Raw genomic sequence first — 14,762 nt, 5'->3', positions numbered from 1 at the left:
TAATATAATTTTGATAAAATTCCTTAGAAGTAAGCTTCTTAATAATATTTTATTTTCTCGAATCCCTCATAGCCACATTAACAATGAAAGATGTTTAAAGCACTTTTTATTTTTCTCTACCGCTGACCATTGATTTTATAGAATTCATTTCTCGAGGTAAAAAATGAGATTATAAGACCTTTACATTTTGACCCAAATCTATGGGACATATGGCTATATATATATATATATATATATATATATATATATATATATATATATATATATATATATATATATATATATATATATATATATATATATATATATATATATATATATATATATATATATATATATATATATATATATATATATATATATATTTTCAAAAAAATTCCTGATCCGATTCGATTTTTTTGTTTGTGTAATACGTTGAATAGTATAGCAACATTGAAAATACTTGTTTAACAATGTTCAATTTTAGTCTTTCCATTTTATACCTTTGAATTTACATTGCTTTAGATACTATTATTTTTGTATGTTCGTTGTTGAAGTCGAAATAAACGACTCAAATAATCTCTTAACAACTGAAGACATAAAGGCATCCGCCAGCATCTAATTCTGCACACTATAACAATTCGTTCAACTCTTAGGAGGAAAAAGAAGTATTTCAAGTTAATTTTTGTAAAAACTGCGAAATTCTTTCAATGAAAGCTTGCGTTTATATGTCTTGTAATTTTCTCCTTCTGGGCTTCTTGCGTTTACGGAGTTCAGTTCTGTAAATTGTCTCTAGTTCCAGATTAGCTCAAAATAGAGTGAATAATTTTGATGATAAATAGTTAGGGCTGATTTCCTAGTTTTTATTCTCTCGAACCTTTAGCACAGTATAACTGGTTAGTCAAGACCACTCGCTTTGCTCACAAAGAGCTCGAATGCGGAAAAGAGATCTTCATTTGTAAAAGGTTTTCCTCTGATTAGATTTGATTCTGAAGAAGTTAAGCCGGACTCCGACTATTGTAAAGACGAGGGGCAATCGCCCTAAGAAAAATACCTTAAACTTTTAAAGCATTCAAGAAGCATCTTTTGTCAAAAAGGACAATCTTTTTTCGTTTCTCCTTTTTTTTTTGTTTCGTACTTCAGAGTTTTATTTTTAATTTTGGAACATGCTTTAAACTTTAAATACCAGATGGTGATAATGCAAGAATTTAAGAAGGATCCTTTTGGCATAGTTTGCTGGGCTTTTTGAAAATATTAGAGAAAGAATGACTATCATATTTGCGTCTTAATCTTTTTTCTATTTAAGCCTGCGCGCGGCTGTCTGTGTGAGTCTTCCTGACTGTGAATGTCTACCAGGTCAATACTGTTGGATACAGGATATCCAGGGGGAGTAATTCCTCCCTGTCACATCCCTCTAAACCTTAAGAGGCCCGATATCCCGCATGTCCTGAAGACACTCAGAGGTAAAAGCATTGAAATCATCAACTGTCACCGGTAACAAGTGACATTCAGCCACCGCAGGTGTGAAGGGGGTTGGTGAGCGAAGTAAGCAGGGATTGGAGCACATATTTCAGTATTAAAAATGTTCAATATGAAAGTACGGAACTTTAAACGTCAGATGGTCATTATATAGAAATTTTAGAAGGACACTTTTGATGTAGTTTGCTAGCCTTTTGGAAACTTATGAATAAACAGGACCATCATATTTGCGTCTTTATTCGGTATTACTATAGAGATGCCCGAACTTTTCATTTGTTATCTGATTTTGTAATTTTAATCTTCTTCCAAAAACTCTTGTAATTTTAGTATTTCAGGTTCAGGAAACGCATTGCAGAATTTCCAAACTTGTGTGTTAACACTCCTCCGTGCTTGTGAATCCTAGATTAGACAATTTAATTATTCGATGAGCACAATTATTTTTTTCATTATTTTTAGTACTATGTAGCTGAGATTTTTAAAAATCCCAAAAATTTGATCGAAATCCGTTTTTTTTTTTTCCTTTTAATTCTACGATAAGCCCCTCCCCCGCCGCCTTACTCCTGCTCGCATTTGTATCCATATTTCGTCCGATTGGAAAATGCCGAGGTTTCACAAATTTTATTCACAGATTGCGAAATTGTGACTCTGTACTATTTTAGTCTGACTCCATTTCAATCAGTGACGGATCTGGGAGGAGCGAGCCAGAGCTCTTGCTCCGGGCAGTAACTTCTGGGGGGCTGTAATTTCATCCTATTTCTGCCGATTTTTTTTTTTGCCTCCCCTGGGACTCTATACAGAAACTTAAAAAAATAAAAAGGAAAGGAAATTTCAGCAGTTTCAAAATTTACACCGACTCCGAAACATCGTAGATCCGGCACCGATTTCAATGTATCAATTACCATCTAAGTTTAATTTAATTTTTATTTTGATAGTGCTGGCATTACTTGCGATCATGATTTTATTGCATTTGAATGGTTTTTGAGTTTTCCCAGCATTGGAACTACGCTACAGCTTCTTTTACTTAAAAAAAAAAAAAAAAAAAAAAAAAAAAACCTGTTTGATCTCCACTGCATTACGCATTCGAGAAAGACGATATATTTAACCTATGAGCGCCACAAGGGAACTTATTTTTCTTCTTATTCTTCGTTAAATGAAAGATTTTTTTAAAGCTATACAATTATTTGCGGTTGATTATCACCGAAAAATAATAAACAAACGCAAACAGACAATGTAAATGCTTTCAGAACTTATCATGATTGATTCTTTTGTTATTGTTAGACATATTGTGTAACGTATTTCATTATTCAGCAATATTTTCACTTCGAATTAAACGAGTCTTTTCAAATTAGTACTAGAGAAATAGAAAAATCAATCACATATTTATGGTGTGAATCTAAGGGTTTAGGAGCGGAGAGTGGAGGAGGAACACGGAGTAGTGAAACAACGAGTTTTTGGTCAAGGATACAAATTTGTTGCATGGCAGTTTTGATAATTTTGTTACAAGGATTTCTTCCAAAACTTGAAAAAAAATGATTGCATTTTTGAAAATTTGCTTTTCCGTTTGTTAAAAAATCAAACTTTCACGATGATTAGGCATTAATTTCTAATATTTCCCTTGTGTATAGCATTGTATGCCGAGGGACTCTCATCTGTTGAGTCACTGCAGTAACAGGAACAAGGAACCTTCTGGGCGGGGGGGGTGATGCCGCATTATATATTCTTACATTATGTATGTTATTTCCCTTGTTGAGCATATTTATCCAATCACTGCTTACTGTCTAGTTCGCCTGAGATTGCAACTAATTAAGACAACACTGTCTATAGGGAAAAGTGGAATAATAACACTCACTTAAGGCTCTTCTATACCGTCCATCTTGGATTTCGACGCTAATGCTTTCTCTACGGGAAAATCTGCTACCTATGCAAAGCATAACACGAGAAATTACTGGAATATTGTCCAACTGAAAGAAAAAAAAAAAATTCTTTGCCTCAAGAAATCCAATTTTTATGATACGGAAATTCCTTAATACCACGTGCTGACTATTTTAAACCACTGTACGCTTTCTTGCACTTTATTCATTCTTCCGAAGATATTTAAACCACTAGAGTTCAATTATTCATGTTTTATTATATCATTAGTAAAATTTTTGAATATGTAATTTTTATTCTTTTAACAATACGCTCAATGAATTGAAATTATCTTAAAATGTTGATGAATGGGCACATCGCCGAAAGTTTGAATTGAAGTAGGCTTTTATCCAAGAAAAAACAACAGTAAAATTCCCAATTTGCATTCAGAGCGTAATAAAGGGGTTTTGTACGCAGTAACATGGCTTTTCTGAGATTTAAATCAAGTGTTGATTCTGCATGCAACTGGCAAAAATACTAAGCTCTGCAATAATTTGCTTTTAGTATTACTGAGAGGTGTCATTTTATTCTAATTATTCAGTACACGTGTATCAGTAATGAAAACCTTAGTGGGTACTTATCAGTGGTGCACACAAGGGTCCAGGGGGTCAGGACCCCTCCCATAGGTCTTGATTTTTTTCCCTTGATTGATTACGATTCTATGTATTTTGTACGTAAAATAATTTCAAACAAAGGTAACAATAACTTCTGTTTTAATAAGTGAAAAAATAAAACCCTCATGTTAAGAGATTTTTTTAAATATTGTGCACTTAGCCTATAAGAAAGAGAATGAGGATTACAAATGAATACACAAACACACATACGCGCGCACACACACACACTGTAATAACTATGTTTTTAGTTTTGTGATTAGATTAAAATGAATTCTATGAACTTTGAATTCATTTTTTAATTATAAGAAAAGTAAAAGCGTGAATTATTTAATTTCTGGTTATTCCTTTGATTAATGCTAATTATTTATTCATTAGCTAATTTTTTTACTGTTTTTCGTTCTCAGGAATCGATAAAATCAAGTCAATATGTTATTAATGGAATACGTACTAATGGAATGAGACTTTCGACCTTGGACCCTCCCCTGAAAAAATTCCTGTGCGCCACTGGTAATATGTAATCCTTCTGATCAATAAAAAGACAACAGCATTTTTTTTTTCTCTTCCTGTTTTCATTCGTGTCAACATGCAGATTCGTCAGATTCTTTCTTTCCTCTTTTGATGCGCAGAAAATTTATAGGCAAAACAAAAGCACAATTTTCTAATTTATAACTGCACAGAAAATCCTTGTACAGGGCGCGAGTATATTCGAAAGATTTACTCTTTATGCTTTTTTATTAATTGTAACGTTCATCAAACTAGCAATCAGCAAACCTAACCACACAAGTACCAAATATTTTTATTTTATGCTCACACCGACATCCGCCGAAATTCTTCGACATTTTCCCATGATTGTATTGCTTTTCTTTTTAAGAATAGTTTCAGAAATTTCTGTAAAAAGTAAAGCAATCTTTTATCGAGAAAGTTATAAAGATCATCAGTGTTCCGCTCCCCCCCTCCCCCTCAATTATGTATTGAAAATTACATAAATGAATGGACTGAACGAATAAATATAAAACAAATTTTTAAAAAAATGAAGATTATGCCGCCCATGAATTGCAAAACAAATACAGAATTCGATTCAAAGAGTAAATGTGGAGAATTGTCCTGCGGTTCCAAAGTTTTCAAGTAAAAGTAAGAAGGGTGGTAGAATAGAATAGGAGAATTGGATTCTTTTTTCTTCAGCCTCATACTCGTGAGTTTTTTTCCGCTACGCCGATCTGTTGTCGTGGTGGGAAAAGGCCGGAGGGAGGGGGGGGGGGGCATGTTTTGGAACTGAATCCTTCTTTTAGCTCTCTGCCCTCGTCCGACCGCAAAGAGTACCGATGGGGACAGCTTAGATTTACGACTGTCCTTTCAACAACTCAATGATTGACGTTGTCCATCATGAAATCTGACCAATTAGCAGTGCAAAAAAAATCGGTTTAGACCCTCCCAGACACACCCCCTGTGTTGCCACAGATTCCGTGTTTTCTCCGAATCTGATTTTACGGAGAGGTTTAGAAGAGCCTTAAGAGAAAACATAAATAGCTGGTCAAATTTACATAGAAAATCAGTACTTTTTTTTTTAAATAATCGCAATGCAGTAATAAATCCAAGATCAGAAATCATTTAATTGCGATACGGGTATGTAAGAGAAAAGCAATAGTTATTTTCAAAAAATCCCCCTCCCCCCCCCGCTTCACATAAGCAACTTATTGTGATCGAGACATCGAGAAGCATGTTTCAAAGCATCATATGACCAAAAAAAAAACCGCATCAAATAATTTGTATGTGTTTTGAATACAAATATTCCTATGCCCGGCAGGGGAAGTGCAATGGAATGCACTTTCACCTCTTTTTTTTTTGGGGGGGGGGAATTAATTTAAAAAATATTGATTTGATATTTTAAATAATTGTTTGTACTAAAATCTTTGAAACTCTGCATATGATTCTGCAGGCCCTCATGACTATCGCACAAAAAAGTTGTTTTTGGCGAATCAACTGAGCCTTTTAAATTTTTACCGTGAGCAACGCCGTAGCGGGCACCTGTAGTAGTTTTCAATAAAACTTCAACAGGCTTTCATCAAATTTAAATCTTTTGATTTCAATTAGAGGCACGACCTCATAAATTTATTTCAACGGAAGATATTTTTCATATAATATGCAAATAGCGCGAATGGAAGTCTCTCAGTTTAGCTGGCGTCTATTATAACTTGCACCGTGTCACATTCAGCAGCTGCGTAAACAACTGTGGGGAAATTTTCCACCGTGTAATGTGATACCAATTCTAAGTCGCAGTTAGCATAAGAAAATCAGATTCATTTCCGCAATTCGTTTAAACAGCCTAGGTAACATTAGACGCGGTTTCGAGGTGCAAGATTTCATAACTGTGTAACGTTTATATAGTTTGCAGTAATGAACAATTGTGTTGTTCCGAAAAATATTATAAGTGAATTTGAGGCGCAATATTTCAAAACTGTGTAACCAGGGGTGCCCCCCTGAGAGCATTTGCGCACCCCCTAAATATCGCGAAGACCCTCCAAAAGTGAAAATTACCCCTCAAAAGACCCTCCTGAAAATTTCAATGGCGCAGTCTGCGCCATGACCCCTTTCCCTAGGTGGGCACCCCTTGCATCCTAGTTTGCAATTATGAAAAAATTAATTTCGTTTTCCTGAAAAAGATTTTAAGCGAATTCGAGGAGCTGATTTCGAAACGGTGTAACAATTTTCTAGTTTGTAATAATGACAATTAATTGCATTTTCCTGGAAAACATTATAAGTGAATTCGAGGCGCAAGATTTCAAAACTGTAACATTTATGTAGTTTGTAATTAGGAAAAAATTAATTGCGTTGTTCCGGAAAACATTAGAAGTGAATTTGAGCGTATTATTTCAAAACTGTGTAACCAGGGGTGCCCTCCTAAGAGCAAGGGCGCACCCCCCTAAATATCGCGAAAACCCCGCAAAAGTGAAAAATACCCCTCAAAAGACCCCCTGAAAATTTCAATGGCGCAGTCTGCGCCATGACCCCCTTTCCTAGGTGGGCACCCCTTGCATATACGTTTGCAATTATGAAAAAATTAATTTCGTTTTCCTGAAAAGATTTTAAGCGAATTCGAGGAGCTGATTTCGAAACGGTGTAACAATTATCTAGTTTGTAATAATGACAATTAATTGCGTTTTCCTGGAAAACATTATAAGTGAATTCGAGGCACAAGATTTCAAAACTGTAACATTTATATAGTTTGTAATTAGGAAAAAATTAATTGCGTTTTCCCGAAAAACATTAGAAGTGAATTCGAGGGGTGAGATATCAAAACTTTAATATTTATATTATTCGTAATTATGAAAAAATTAATTGCGTTTTCCCAAAAAATATTATTAGCGAATTCAAGGCGTAAAATTTCAAAACTGTAACTTTATACAGTTTGTAATAATGAACAATTAGTTGTGTTTATCCAGAAAACATTATAAGTGAATTCGAGGCGCAAGATTTCAAAATTGTAACATTTATATAGTTTGTAATTAGGAAAAAATTAATTGCGTTTTCCCGAAAAACATTAGACGTGAATTCGAGGCGTGGGATATCAAAAATTTAACATTTATATTGTTCGTAATTATGAAAAATTAATTGCGTTTTCCCAAAAAATATTATTTGCGAATTCAAGGCGAAAAATTTCAAAACTGTAACTTTATACAGTTTGTAATAACGAACAATTAGTTGTGTTTATCCAGAAAATATTATAAGTGAATTCGAGGCGCAAGATTTCAAAACTGCAACATTTATATTGTTTGTAATTAGAAAAATAATAATAATTGCATGCGGGGGAAGCAACTTTGTTCACTAACTTCAAAAGTTAATTTATATTAGTAAAAATGTTGTAGAAATTTGGTGATAACATTTTTATTTCTAATTAAATTTCAAATAAAATTTTACTACCTTAACTCAAAAAATAATAATATAAGAAATGAAAAACCAGACAAGAGCTCTGAAAAATATACAGAACAATGAACTAGTAAATTTAAAGGAACAAAAGCGTAAAAATATATTTTAAAAAAATAGATTTAAAGGTGCCATTTTTTTGCGCGACTACCGGGGGGGGGGGTCAGCGAAGTTTGTAGTTTTTATGAAGGGGGCCCATGGAGGTCTGAATTTTGAGAACCTCTTCGCAAATACTTCATTTTGTGTATTGACTCAGTTTCTGACATTAAAAAAATGTGCTCTTTCATAAAATTCGCAAATGTCCCGCACGTGACGCTGTACATCATAATTATTTTCAACAGTTTAAATTATCATTTCTTAGGAATTTATATGTGTTTCATTTGCATTGGAGCCTTGACTTTTAAGGCCTTTAGTTTGTTTTGCCATCGCATTTTCATCACGGTAGAAATGTTAACTAATTCCTGTGACAAATGGTAAGAGGTTGACTTTTAAATGTCCCGCACGGGACACCTGCAAATTAATTTTTTTTTCAAGGAACAGAAATATGCAATAAAAATATAACTACGTCTCTTTGTATTAAATTTAAAGATAAGAAAATGTGATATCTCCTGTTTGTTAAAAACATTAAGATTTATAACAATTTTTTGGTCCAAAATGTGAGTCCAAATGTCCCGCACGTGACGGTGGAATGACCCTGCAGGATTTCGGAACTGTGTAACAATTGAAAAGATTAATTACGAACAATTAATTACGTTTTTCCGTAAATAATTTTAAAATACCCCAAAAACGTTTTGCATTAGTAGTTAAAATACCTACACAGAGACAGCGATAAAGGGTTTCTAATTATTGGTTTACATATTGCACCCTGACAACAGAAGTGACACAACAATGGAAAAAAAAGAGAAAGTTTTACGCGATACTACATAACGTAATACTGCATTCCGTAACACTACATAATAGTCTAAGATCCCACTAGGCTTGACCTACCCTCATCGAGTTTCCTGAAATTGTTACCATATAAAGTAAAAGTTGTAAATAAAACGTGAAAGTAAGAATTTCTACCTCTTTCACGCGAGCTAATCAGGGTTGCCAGGGATTGAAAGGTGCTTAAAATGAGTAATTTACCCTCATCGAGTTTCTGAAATCGTTATCATAAATGAAGATGGAAATAAAACGTTAAACTAAGGTTGCCTACCTTTTTCGGCTCCCTATGCAGAGTTGTCAGGGGATAAAAAGTGTTCAATGAGGGAGAAAATCCACCTCTTATCGAGTTTCCCGAAATTGCTGCCATAAATGAAGTATAAAAGCTGTAAAGAAAACGTTAAAGTAAGATTGCCTATACCTGTTGCGTGTGAACTAATCAGGGTTGTCAGGGGCTAAAAGGTGCCCAAAAATGAGTAATTTACCCTCATCGAATTTCCAAAAATTGGTGTCATAAATGAAGAGTAAAAGATGTAAAGAAAACGTTAAGGTAGGGTTGCCTACCTTTTTCCAGTTCTTAACCAGGGTTGCCAAGGGCTAAAAGATGCCCAAAAATGAATAATTTACCCTCATCGAGTTTCCACATAAGTTAGATTAAAAAATGTAGGTAAAAATATTAAAAAATCGACGGTTGCCTAAGCAGAAGTGCTCCAATCATAGGGTTGCCGCACCGGAAAAAGGTAGGCAACCCTACCTTAACGTTTTCTTTACAGCTTTTACTCTTCATTTATGAAAACAATTTTCGAAAACTCGATGAGGGTAAATTACTCGTTTTTGGGCACTTTTTAGCCTCTGGCAACCCTACTTAGTTACAGGGCCGCGCCGTCCTTATAATATGTGCGAAGCCGAGCCGCGCACAATGGCGCCAGAGTCAAAAAGGCGCCGAGCTCCAGGGGTGCCCACATAGGGAGAATTATGGCGCAAGTTGCGCCATCAAAATTTTGGGGGGGGGGATTTTTTTTTTTCCAAAACTTTTTTTTTTCTTTAGAACATGAAATTTTTGAATTTTGGAAAGAAAAAATATTTCAACTTATTCAACAAGAAATAGATGCATTAATAACACTTTTTTCACGTACTCCTCAGGGCCGTCGCCAAGAGGGGGGTGCTACCCCCCCCAGTTTTTCAGAAGGGGTCCGCCAATTTCATTTTAGCGATGTAAACGAACGTAGAGAAAGGGAAACTCTTTGTTGTTTTAAAAAAATAAAATAGTAATTATAAATGAACAATTGAAACAATAGTAACAAAAAGTATTTTTTAGTAAAATTTGAATAGAAAATGTAATCTTAAAATACAATTGATCCATGATTCTCTATTATTAAGAGTCGCCGAAATGTACGCTTCAAACATTTCTATCAACCAAAAAAAGTATTCAGTATAGTACACTCTTCACTAGGCCGCAGAATGGGTATGTCTGCCTAGTCGGAAACTATGGGCTCGACTCAAATTAAATCATTGTGCATGGAGTAAAACTAGCATAATGGGAGGGTGGAAAGGCGACAAAACTAACATGGTGCACGCCTTGTCTCTCGGCGGTCCTGGTTATAAAAAACTCTACTTCATGACTCTAGTTAAAAAAAAATATAAAAAACATAAATAAATAGGACAGCTTCATTAGAACAGCCCATAGGATATAGGGTTCGCCGAAACATTCCTATGCGTTTTTTTTTTTTTTTTTTGATGAAAAATATTGTACTGAGGATCATTGTTAAGTGGAGAAAAATGTATGGGTCGCCGAAATAAATTTGAAATAAAGAGAAACAAAAAATAAAAAGTAACAGTTAAATGCAAAGAGAGATTCAATGTAATGTAATGAATGCTCACACCAAAAGTTCTAAATTTTTGAATGTAAAAATCGTAAGTAAATCACAGCTTAATCAAGAGATGCAGGTGGCATATTTAAAATAAAATAAGGTATCGCAGAAAATTACCACATCTTTTCAAAACGTTAAAAGTCCTTTTTCCAAGGCCGCAAACGCTTTTATTGCAAGAAAGCAAAAATATTAGGGGAGAAATTGAAAGTTTTATTATGGAAAATCCAAGCAAATAATCGTGTTTGGCAAAGGAAAATTGGAAGAAAATATTACCACAATATGTTAATTAGTAACTAAAATTGACAATGAAGATAGGAGGGACGTAGCCAAACTGTAAGGAAGAATGGGGAACTCCAAACCCTTCTTTTTACGTCCCCAAAGCTGGCCAGGAATTGAGTTTTTAAAATTTAGGTTTTGAAAAAATCCCGGAAAAATGTTCTCAAACCCCATCTTTTAGCCGAACGTTATTAAAGATGGACTACACCTGAGTATTTAGGACTGCAATTTCGAAAAACCATGAGAGTGCTCCCAACGTAACCTCCGAGAAACGCCCTCTCAATTAATCATTCATCCTCATTCAAGGTCGAATAAATTTCGTCTTTTGAACTTTAATTTAAAAAAAACTGCCTGAGTTGTACCAAAACTGTCGTCCTCCAAATATTACGGAAGATCCTCAAAAATTTCATTGTTAAGGCTTCAATTTAGAAAATCTTTCGGGGGAGAGATCTCCAAAACCTTCTACCCCACTAACAGTACTAATAAATCGTCCACGATTGTTTTAATTAAATTTCAAATTTGAAAATTTGTCAGGGTAAGACTCCGAATCTCTCCACCCATTAACATTAATAAAAATCTTCTTCAACAGCAGTTTCTACGGATCGGAATTTTTTTCGAGAGAATAGCTCTCTTTCTCTCTCTCGCCAACATCATCGAAAAATGTCTTAAATCTCGCTTTTAGTGCTTCAATTACGAAACAATTCTGGTCGCGAACGTCTTCAAAACTCTCCCCCCCCCCCTTCATCGAAGGTTGCCTTAAATTACGTTTTCGGAGTTTTGATTTCAAAAAACTGGCGGTGCACTAAATTTTAACAAAAAAGTCTGCAATCGCGTTTTTAAGATTTCAAAATTTCAAAAAGTTTCGATGGGGTGGGGAGCCGCATCTCTCATCCCCTCAACATCACCATAGATCGTCTAAAACTGCATTTTTCGATCTATAATTTTAAAATTTTTCCTGTGGGAGAACCCCCGAACCCCCCCTTTACGTATCAAAATCAGAAATAATTCACAATTGGGAATGCGTGCTCTTGAAGTTCGCATTTTGAAAAAATATATAACGGTGACCCCGAGTCTCTTCCTCCCTCAACATCACCATAGATTGTCTAAAACTGTTTTTCAAATAACAGTCTTGATGAAAATTCCCGAGGGAGAGCAGTGGCGGATCATGGCATTGTGAGGCCCCAGGCGCAGCCTGATCCGAGGCCCTCTATTGACACAACAAAAACGATATAGTTTATTAATATTAACAATGCAGAAAATCATTTTTTTTTTTTTGAATAAAAAAAACAAGCTTTGGAGGAGGTGGGGGGCGCAATTACATTCTTATTTAAAAAGGAAAAAACGACATTTCTGACAAAAAAAAAAAACATTATATTTTTTCGTAATTTAGTCAGAGCAAGGGGAGATTTCCACCGAGCCCCGATTTCTGGCATTTAGCAAAATCTCAGTTTTACCTTGTTTTCCAATGCAAGTGTAATTCAGTGGCGCAACCAGAAAAAAGTTTTTGAAGGGCGGGGCACTTAATTAAAAAAAAAAGAGGAAACCTGTGGTCTGATAAGCGAAGGGTGGTCCGGGGGTTCTCCCCCGGAAAAATTTTGAAACTTGAAGTTTTAAAAACGTAATTTTAGACTTTCTTTGCTGATGTTTGGAGACAAAAAGGTGCAGGTGTCTCAGCGGAAAGTAATAGAAATTGAAGCCTTACAAACGCCATTATAGGCCATATTTATTTCCGTTAGGGTAAGGGATGGAGCCCAGAGAGTGACCCCGATCAATCTTTTTTACAAAATAGACCGAAATCAATTTCTCTCTCAACCCCCCCCCCTTCCCAATTTTCGAAATTGAAGTTTCAAAAACGCAATTGTAGACAAACTTTACATGATAAACAATTTTTCAAGAAAGAGGTGCTGAAAAATTATGGCCCTAAAAGCTTCAGCAATTTTTTTTTTTTTTTTTTTTTACTCAGGGGCTATTCCACTTTTTTTCTAAGTGTAGTTCAAAAGATTTGATATTTTTATAATATTAAAGGAAGGCAGTTCGGGGACCCTTGCTCGAATATTTCCTGAAATTTAAGTCTTAAAAAGGCGATTCTTAAGACCATATTTTGTAACATTAGGGCCAGTAATTTTTCGAGGGTCATTTAATAAGTCATCAATGAAGCCCTTTTATTTTCGTTCCTTTATTTATTTATTTTTTGACTTCAGTTGGATGATGAATTTCTTTCGTAGTACGTTTACAGAATGAAGAAAATATGAAAGAAACATCAAAATTTCTGAGTATCCAGATTTTTTGACAGTATTTTCCTGGAATTATTTATTTTCTTCTGAAATCCAAAATTCGAAAATCCTTATTCTGCAGAAGTTTTCAAGTAAACCTTAAAGTCGATGTTTTTCTTTTTTTAAATCATTACCATCATTTTTTTTTCGAAGCATTAAAACACGCTCTTTACCTGTGCAGAATATGGCATATATACACTCCTGAAGATAAAACTGAAGCACTTCTATAGTTGGGGAAAACCTAACCTGGCAGCTTTGTGAAAGCTACGCAGATCTAATTCTTAATTATAGCATTACGACGCTGTCAGGTTAGGTCTGCCCCAACTGCAGTTTATGTATACAGTGGCTCCTAAAAGTGTTCGTTTACCTACGACTTTCGATGAAATAGGCCTCCATCCCTTGGCTAGAATTAATATTTCGGAACAAGTATTTAATTATAAGGTCTATGATTTATTTTCAACAAAACTACATAAAATTATTTTTAAAAATATTAAAACTCAATTTTTTAAAAAGGAAAAACCAAAAAGTGCCGGAAATTTTATTTCAAAGAAGTCTTCGTACACTTTAAAAAAATTCTATATATTATTGAATAATCTAACTTTTTATTAAGTTATTAATTAGTAGAATATCATGCAGTATCAACAACACCTTTTAAACGTCTGGGAATAGATTTCATTGTTTTTTCTTTCTTTTTTTGCGTAATTTCAGAGTAAGTGTTCAACCACACATCGAGTCTTACTGTTTCTAGCTCTACTTTCGTTTCAAAGCCGTATTTTCGTAATGTAGCCTCCAGATATCTCTAAATATGTTAGATTAAGTTTAAATCTGGAGATTGAGGGAGTATTTTCTAAACGTTAGGACAGTTTTCGAAGCACTAGACGGAAACGTTGAAAACCATGTGCTCCTTATAGTTAATTTGATAAAAATCAAAGTTGTTTCCGATAACCAAATTTTTGGCTTAGAGTTTAAAAATGGTTTTTAAAATATATTAAATGATTCATTATTTCATCAAAAAATTCCAAACTACTGAGTCCTGATGCTGATATGCACCCTCACACAAGAACACCTTCACCGCGTCCTGATTAACTGATTCAACTAAGTTCTCAAGATTAAGTTCCTCATTTTTTCTTCTATTTACAATTATGCAACAATTCAACCAAAAATGTTAAATTTATTTTCGTGTGTAAGTAAGACGTAATTCCAAAACGGTTTGAGCTTATTTATCATTGATTTCGCAACGAAAAGCATAAGCTTTCTGTTTTTCGCACGATCAAGAAAATTTCTGTGGGAAGAGGTCCCATTTAATCCAGCTAATCAGAGAACTTGGTGAACAATTTTAGGTGAAAATTAAATGTAAAATGTTTCATTTAACTCTGCAGAAGTTTTTACACTACTCAAATGTGTATTTTTTCTTACATTTTTTAACTTGAAATCTTCGATCACGCTATTTGCAGGTTGACCTTTTCTTACCTTGTTTTCGGTCCGATTCCTTTCTTTAAAGCATTTTCATCAAGCACTTT

This window comes from Uloborus diversus, chromosome 1 (genome assembly GCF_026930045.1).
Source record: "Uloborus diversus isolate 005 chromosome 1, Udiv.v.3.1, whole genome shotgun sequence".
NCBI classification, from domain to species: Eukaryota; Metazoa; Arthropoda; class Arachnida; order Araneae; family Uloboridae; genus Uloborus; species Uloborus diversus.
This window is presented reverse-complemented; position numbering follows the sequence as displayed.